Here is a 9,419-nt window from a genome sequence, read left to right on the forward strand (position 1 = left end):
TTAAATTATTGAGTAAATTAAAGAAATAATAAGTCTCATTACTTCTATATTATCTGGATAATATGGAGTTCTATTGGTATGCTATCTAATATGCATATGTGTTTACGGTTTGTATAAACGCACTATGTAAATTAACGGGAGACAGTCTTTATTTAAATGGACACATATACATTAAAACACTACTAGAAAGTGATTGAAGTCAACGTTGAGAGGGCGAGAAAAAATCATCGAGACCTAAGTAAGAGATGAGTGACTTGTTCAATTGCTTCCCAAATTTGGATCTCATCACCAGATTCGGTGTCGCATCCATATTTACTTGCCACACTACAAGGGCAGAGTCAGGCGCAAGGTCAGTTTTCAATGCAGGGAAAATCCAGCTCCCTAAAAGGGGAACTCTGCATTTGAAGAAAAATAAAAAAAATTCCCTTAATAAAGTTTTCACGTTCACTTACTGTACAGATTCCCAAGTTCGACAGAACGATTACCGAATTCGACAATGTACACCTGAAGAAGATCGGAGGTTACATCGACGAAACGTTGTTCTGTAGATAACATTCAAGGTGAAAACGATAGTCTGAATAATCTAACTAATACAAATGTTTTATTGCTAGGGGGTGGCGAGTGCGCGGTCGTAAAATACCCTTAAATATATTTTAATTCATGCAGATTTCGTATTTATTATTACGGAGCCAATACTCTATTAAATATTGTACCTTATATACAGGGTGGGTCATAAGTCACGCACCAAAGAATTAAGTGACGTAAAACTGTAAAAGCTGCGGGCAAAATATATTTTCTTTTCTTTGGGTATAAGATACATCTTTTATGATTTTATCAGCGTGTACAACGTGTTTTTCAGTTTATTGGTTAAATTTGGTTTTAATAAATAACGTTTATTACTATAAGAATTATTTCAAATCCTTTGGTGCGCAACTTATGGGCCACCCTGTATAGTACTGATTTTAAAAGTTTAAAAAAAAATGACTTGTGTGCCATTGGTTAGAATCGAAACCAAAACATTTAGCGGTCCAGTCGTATTTTTTACCGCTTGAGTTATCAACAGATAGATGAAAAATATTTAAAATTAAACCACTTTAAGCTATGAATGAATTTGCGCATGCGCAGAAGTAATAGAAAAATGTCGGCAAGTTGAAATTAACAGTTTGCATTTACACTTGCCAACATATTTCTGTACGTGTTTTTCATCACTCAAACAAAGATTTTACTTGTTATAAACCATCCTTGGTGCATGATGTGGCAACAATACTCCATGCGTGAGCGAATCGTGGCTTTGTAAAGGTATAAGAGATTCTCTGATTCTAGCACGATAGAAGGAGCTCACCTTCTTTGCAGCAGCCTTTCTGCATTTCTATTAAGATCCTTTCGTTCTTCCCATATCTGGCTCCAGTAGTGTTTCGTTTCTGTTCGGTCCGGTTGTTCTGTTTTTGTTTTTCTTCCATTTACATTTTGATAGAATTAGCTTTCATTATTTTCAAAGATCCTGTTTTGCTTGCGCTGTTCAGATTTGTATCGTTTTACCCTCGCTTCTTCCAGTGCTATTTTTTTTCTTTCAATTCTTCCTGTTTCTTGTTGAGCCTTCCCTCGCTGGTCGCATTTCTACTTTTCCATCCTCTTCTAATTGTTTTCATCTTGTTTATTGTTTTGACTTCTTTCTTTAGTTTGTTGACCTGGGTTTCCAGCCTCGATTCCCATGTTGTATAGAGGTGTTATATTGGGGAGACATATATCGGGTACATTTTAAAGAGAGACGGGGTCATGTAATACACGATGACGATGAGAGGGGGATAGAAGAGAGGAGGAAATTTATACATTTTACAATCTGTGGTTCTCATAACATATATTTAGAGAGGAGGATTATCAGTTCTTATGACACAGGAGGAGAGGGGGCAGTCATTGCTTATGATAGAGAGGGGACACATTAGTTGGATGGTTTATACACAAAGTTCATTATAACGATGAGTGGACACAATGTTCATATAAAGGATGTTTCACATTACCTTTAATCGTTGAAGAATGGCACAACACGAAGACGCAGTTACAAAATATGATGTGTTCTTTATTACATTCGGCCGCTTGCAATTATGATTGGTTCCAGGAATTCAAAGTTGATTACATGATTAAAACTTTCTAACCCTTCGCTTGCAAAGGGAGACCCTCCTCTGATTCGATCCGGACTCGACTGCCTCCTGTCTCCCTTCTGTCCAACTCTGTCTAACCTCATAAAACTAGCAAACTATATTGAGAATTCATTTTCTGCTATGACGTCATGTATGGCTTCAAACACGTGCCACACACGCGTGGGAAACTCACGTGGCTTAAACATACATTTTCAAAAAACACTTCTGCCAATAAAGAATTCTCCTAACCTATTTTTCGACCTAACTTACATTTCAATCTGTTTTTAATTTTCTATTGTTCGCTCTTCTAACTGACCTTATTTTAATTCAGTTCTCATAGAAAGAATTGAATAATTAAATTCCTTTCCAAACACCATGTCTAAACTATTTTATGTGAAAACTGAACAATGCGAAAATTCCATTTCTGATCCTATCCCTGAACCTTGCTTACGAGGTTCGAATCTCGGTCTATCTAATCTCATTTTTACTTATCTAATGTTTTTCTTACAAGAAAAGGGAGACCTTTCTTGTAACACAGGTTTTGTTGATTCTTTGTCTTTACCCGTCTTTTTTTTTCTACTTTAAACTTCATACTCACTACCACTGACTTCCTTCACGATTATTTGCTGACACTATGCTTTTGGGGGAGGGGCGTAGTTAACTTCTTCTTCTATTTATTATTATTATTATTCGGATTTGTGGTAAGACCTCAGAGTCAATTGCGTACCTTGCAGCAGGGTGTAGTGAACTGGCCCAGAGAGAGTACCGCAAAAGACACGATCGCATGGGACTCCAGATATATTGGGAGGTGTGTAAGAGGGTTGGGGTGAAGTGTGCTAGAAAATGGTTTGAGGAGATGCCTGATGAAGTGAGAACAAGTGAGGATGGCAAGGTAGAGGTATGGTGGGACAAAAGTGTCATAACGACCAAGCAATTAGAACATAATCGTCCGGATTTGGTCGTCATTGACAAAGTCTCAAAAAGCTGGCAGATTGTAGACTTTTCAGTACCCAGGGACAGGAATTTGAGAGAGAAGGAGAATGAGAAGTGGAGCAATTATACTCCATTGGCCTTGGAGATAAGGTGTATACACGAGGTTAAAACACAAATAATCCCGGTCGTAGTTGGTACACTAGGAGTAGTATCAAGTCGTCTGGAAGGACAATTAAAAAAACTACAAATCCCCAATGTTTTAGGCGGCCTTCAGACCTCGGCAATTATAGGTACCACCAACATCCTTAGGAAAACCCTTTATCTTTGAAGCTCCTGGTTTGAAGTCGGGATTAAGGGAAACCCTCTGGAATGAATCCCATCCCTTTCCAGAGAGACGTTGATAAACGAAATCAGAATTATTATTATTATTATTATTATTATTATTATTATTATTATTATTATTATTATCAACATAATATCCTTCTTGTTCTTTCCTTAGTTAGTCTGTACCTTACACTTTGAAAACGGACAAATACAATTTTTTAAGGCCAAACTGTTATAAAAAGAGAACAAATTAGCCAAATTTGCCTTTCAAAAGATCAATGTGGCAACCTTGGACAAGAATATGAGAGTGTCGTCCCTTTAATGTAGCCTCGTTTTCAAATATCATTATAATATATGATAACTGCTGAAATGTTGTGGGAAAAGGAACTCGTAGTAATTTGAACGTGCAGTGGTTTTTCACAGAAGAAAGAAGTCAGCGAAACGTTATGTAAAAAGGAACATTCGAAAGAAACAGGAAAAAAACATTGTCTGCCGAAAGGTGCTGGACTGAAGGACTAAATTAACAAAGCGATTTTATTATTTGTATTGAACTATGTAGCACAATATTACTTTCTGAGTATTTATTAGCATTTATTAAGTTATCTCATTTGGATCAGTTCTATATTTTAAATACAATATTCTAAAGAAATGTTAATAAACTCATATTTGGTTTTTCTGCATAAAAAAAGCTAATTTTTTGCGCTATCTAGAAAAAATATCAGCTTTTTAAAACATGTTTATTGATTAAATATATTTTTCCAGGGGTCCTGCTATTTAGTAGTAGTAGTAGTAGTAGTAGTAGTAGTAGTAGTAGTAGTAGTAGTCCAGCCCGGCTTTGCTCGTCCCTATATACTGTTAATAACTTTATATATATATATATATATATATATATATATATATATATATATATATATATATATATATATTAAAATGTTTGACTCATGTCTAGGTAACCTACATCTAAGATTTTCAAGACTCAAACTTGGCAGAGTAGTTTGGTAGAGTCTGCAATGGTCAACTCTGTAAACGTTGACCTTTTGGCAGCAAAATTTTCGCCCAAAAACTGACTAAAAAGCTTGCTGCGTGTCTAAATACCCTTTATGTAAAATTAATATTAAGACCCAAAAATTGGCTGAATAGTTTGCTAGAGACTGCAAAAATCAAATCTTTTGAACTTTGACCCCTTGACAGCAAAATTTTAGGTCAAAACCGATTAAAGGCTTGCGCTATGTCTGAATACACTGTATGAATGTAAAATTTCAAATGTTTAGATCAAAAATTGGCTGAGTAATTTGGTAGAGACCACAGAGGTAATTTCTTTTTAATTTGATCCCAATTGTGACCCCTTAACATTTATTGTTTTGGGCTCAAATCAAGTTAAAACGTTTGGTCCATGTCTGTAACCTACATCTAAAATTTCAAGTGTTTAGACCCAAAATTGGCCGAGGAGTTTGGTAGAGTTTTCAATGGTCAAATCGTTGAACTTTGATTTCTTGACAGCCAAATTTCTGGCCGAAAACTAAAATAAAAAATATTTTCTCAAATCTCAATACTCCTCGAATCTGTAGACTGAAAATTGACTGAGTAGTTTGGTAGAAAAATATACACACACAGACACACACACACACACAGACACACACACACACACAGACACACACACACAGACACACAGACACACACACACACAGACAATTTCACTATTATAGATATATAGATCAATATTCTTATTATTCAGCTTTTGTTGTTAATAAAAGATAAAACTGCTGAACTTGCCGAGAATGCTAACAATGCGAGCATTTATTGGGCGGAAGCGAATCGGAAACGATTCGTGGAATTTTATCATTTTTCTTTTTCACAGACCGTGACTAGCTCTTAGTTTGTTTGGTCATACATAACATATGTAAAATGCACAGTTGGATGAAGAATTAGTGGTTAGTGGCATATATATATATATATATATATATATATATATATATATATATATATATATATATATATATATATATATATATATATATATATATATACTAGCAAAAGTAGCCGTCGTTGACTGAGTTCAAAAACAGCCTCCAGAAAATGGACTCTGATTTATGAAAGTATGATAGGTTATAAAAAGGAAGGGTTGTAAAGAGATAGCTTCGAATTCGGGGATATCAAAACCAAAGCAAAATATGATGAAAGTAAAAATAAAATAGATAAACCCCATAATTTATTATACCATACCTGCTCACACTGAAACACTTATCACAATATTCTGTGGATCTATATTAAAAAAAAAAACATTGTTAAACTTTGTGACATATTTCCATTTTATGGAGGTCAGGCGCGAACGAACACCCCATAATTTTATTATACCATATTTCTTCAAACTGAAACATAATTATCAAAGTATACTTACGCAGATAGATATGAAAAGTCTTTATTAAAGTTTGTGCCTATTTCCATTCTATGGAGGCCAGGCGCGAACGCAGACCCCACAATTTTATTATATCATCCCTATTTAAGTTAAAACATACTTATCAAAGTATTATTATGTACATCTATATCAAAAACACTTGTAAACGTTTCTTTTAAATTAAAATTTTTTTCCCATACTTTGTGGACCAGGCGCGAACGCAGACCCCACAATTTTAATGAACCACCGTTCTGCCAGATCAAACATACCCATTCCTCTGTGTCGATACATCTTCTATCATTATATGTGATCAGTTTTTTTAAATAGTCAACCATATAGGAGCCTATTCGTGACCACACACACACACACACACACACAAACACACACACACACACACACACACACACGCATACAGACAGAAACACACACACACATTCAGCTTTATATTATATATATATATATGTATATATATACCACTAACCACTAATATATATATATATATATATATATATATATATATATATATATATATATATATATATAACTTTATTCGATTGGCAAAATTTTAGAATAATTATAAAAAAGTGAACCATATCGTAAATTCAATCAACTAAAAAATGGAAACCGGGGTGAGGAAAAGAAAAAAAAAAAAATATATATATATAATGGGGCAAGTTATATGTACAATTAAATAAAATAAATAAGTCGATTAAAAAAGATCGTTAAAATATACCCAAAGCGCTTTTCGTTCAGACAAACATTTTCAAGGGTCATAAGTCTGAAAATTATTATTTTTTAGAATATTTGGTAGTGATATGGAATACGAGCGGAGAGGTTAAGAAAAAAAAAAAAAAAAAAAAAAAACCTGACTACCCAAATAATTCTAACTATATATATATATATAAGTGGTTAGTGGCCGACTGTCATTGCGACGGTTATGCGTTCACGCCTGGTCCACAAAGTATGGAAATAAAAAATTTTAATACTGAGTATTGGCTAAAGAGAGCTTGATATGGGTATCTAAAACGATCCTAATATCGGGGTTGAAACCGACGGTACCAATGACTTTTCCCATCTAAAAACTTTCTGCAAACAAAATATAAACACGTTCTTATTTTAAGATTTTTCTTATAATTGATAACTCTGATGAATTTCTTTCCCTCCTCCCCCTAAAAAAAAATTATATATATATATATATATATATATATATATATATATATATATATATATATATATATATATATATATATATAATACTAAAACTCTGTCGTTCTTGGTTGTTTGGTTGTTTGGTTGCGCACTGTCCTCCTCCTACTACTACTATGCCAGCAATGCTTCAAGCAAACTTCCATTTACTTCTAGCCGCACTGATGAGCTGCGAGGCAGCGAAACAGTACTGTATGTGGATGACTATATATATATATATATATATATATATATATATATATATATATATATATATATATGACCGAATTCGTTCCTATACAAAACCTATCTAAAACACTTCCAGACACATAAACTACATTTGTGTGAAAGTAAAAAAAAAACAAATCGAATAAGATAAGAAATAAGGAAATAACAGCACATGAATAAAGATGGAGAAAGAGAGGCCACCGGTTTAAGAATGTCACTATTTGCTTTCAACCACCCAGTAGATGAAAACATTTTAACATAAGTGTTTATTAGATAATTACCTCCGTATCTCTTAATGGCATAAATAATAACATTAACATTAGGTGCGTTCCTTTCAAAACGGCTTATTATTCTTTTTTTTAATATTGAGCAATTGCTTAGAAGAATTAGTGCTTATTGTTCTGTGCTTAATGTGGGAAGAAAGTAATGGTAGGAGAACTTGTGTTGAATTGATCAAACGACGTCTACGAGATCCGTTCACGTTGTCGTTGATTGTTCTAGCAGCTTAAGGGTTAATTGCTTATTGTTTCAGAACGATTTAAGAACGACGCGGGAGTTGAGGGGGTAAACGATAAAAGAACATCCGTATACTACGTGTTCTTGTCCAGAATTCACCCTGTATTAATAAACGATGGGCTGCATTGGATAAACTGCGGTCAGTGTGGACTTCCAGGCTAACTGACAAACTAAAAGGGCAGTTCTTCAGAACAGTGGTAGAATCTTTCCTTGTTTACGGTTCTACAATCTGAACACTCACCAAATGATTGGAAAGAAAGCTAGTCAGCTAGCTAGCACGTACACCCGTATACTACGTGTTAAATATATCTTGCCAAGATCATCCCACGAAGCAGCAACTTTATGGCAACCTACCTGTCATATCTACTACCGTAAGGGAGCGACGTCTACGATTTGCCGGTCACTGCCAGAGGAGCAAGCAAAAGTTGGTGAAAAATGTATTGCTGTGGACGCCACGACACGACGCACGAGCATAGGACGACGTAGATCCACGTACATCCAGCAAATTGCACACGACGCCAAATGTGATCCTGAAGATCTGAGACAGCTGATGGAAGACAGAAAAACGTGTAGAGAGATAGTCACATTGGTCCAGGCAAGGATCCCGCCCAGATAGATATATAGATGTGCGATGTACGAGCCCATGACGAAATGAAAATATCATATCCGAGTAGTGACACTCTTGTCTGTCATTTTAGAAAAATTATCTAAAAAAAAAAAAAAGAGACCACAAAAAATCTGTATACTACTTGTAGTTCTTGCCCAGAATTCCTCCATATTAAAAACGAAGTTAAAGAAGAATTTATTTGACTATGTACCCACGACGAAACGAAATATCATATTCCAAAAGTCACGTAAGTTGATCAAGTCGTTTTATTTTTTAATAAGAAAATCAAATTTTATGAGTATCAGAGAAGGTACTGTCTTGCCAGATATTTTGAAAATGTATCTTACAAAACAAGGGAGATAACCCAACAATAACACCGAAAACATTAATTTTATTGCATTGGAAAAATGGCCTTCCTATAGTCAGTTTTAGTGTGTAGATTTTAAATCTGAAGTCGGTTTTTGCCTGCAAGCTACTAATGTTATGCTATCTGACATTTTTATTTACATTTTTTTTTTCGTTATTATAGGAAATTGCAATATCAGCCATAATTCTTTTGTTCAATTGAATCTTAAAACGGCAAGAAAGTCATTTATATATATATTTATTACGGTAAAAAAAAATCATAACATTAAAATGCAATTATAGAGTACTAGCATTTCAGCCTGTCGTTGCCCGGATGTTTAGAGGTGTATGTTGAGCAAAAAAAAAAGCGGTCAATTTTTTAAAACTTTTACCCCTATTATGACCCCTTAAAATTTATTGTTTTGGGTTCAAATCAAGTTATTAAGTTAGATCTATGTCCAAGGAACTTATATTTAAAATTTCAAGTGTTTAGATCCAAAATTGTCGGAGGAGTTTGGTAGAGTTCTCAAAGGTCAAATCGTTGAACTGTGACCCCTTAACAGGCAAATTTCTGGCCGAAAACCGATCACATCGATTTTCCCAAATCTCAGTACTCTGTATATCAAATTTCGAGTATGTAGACTTCAAATTGACAGAGTTATTGCGTAGGGAAATGTACAAACACACACACAGACAGACACGTTCACTTTTATAGATATACTAGCTGGCAACCCGGCATTGCCTGGTC

The sequence above is a fragment of the Euprymna scolopes genome, chromosome 37 (genome assembly GCF_053919585.1).
Source record: "Euprymna scolopes isolate OS-2025 chromosome 37, ASM5391958v1, whole genome shotgun sequence".
Classification (NCBI taxonomy): Eukaryota; Metazoa; Mollusca; class Cephalopoda; order Sepiida; family Sepiolidae; genus Euprymna; species Euprymna scolopes.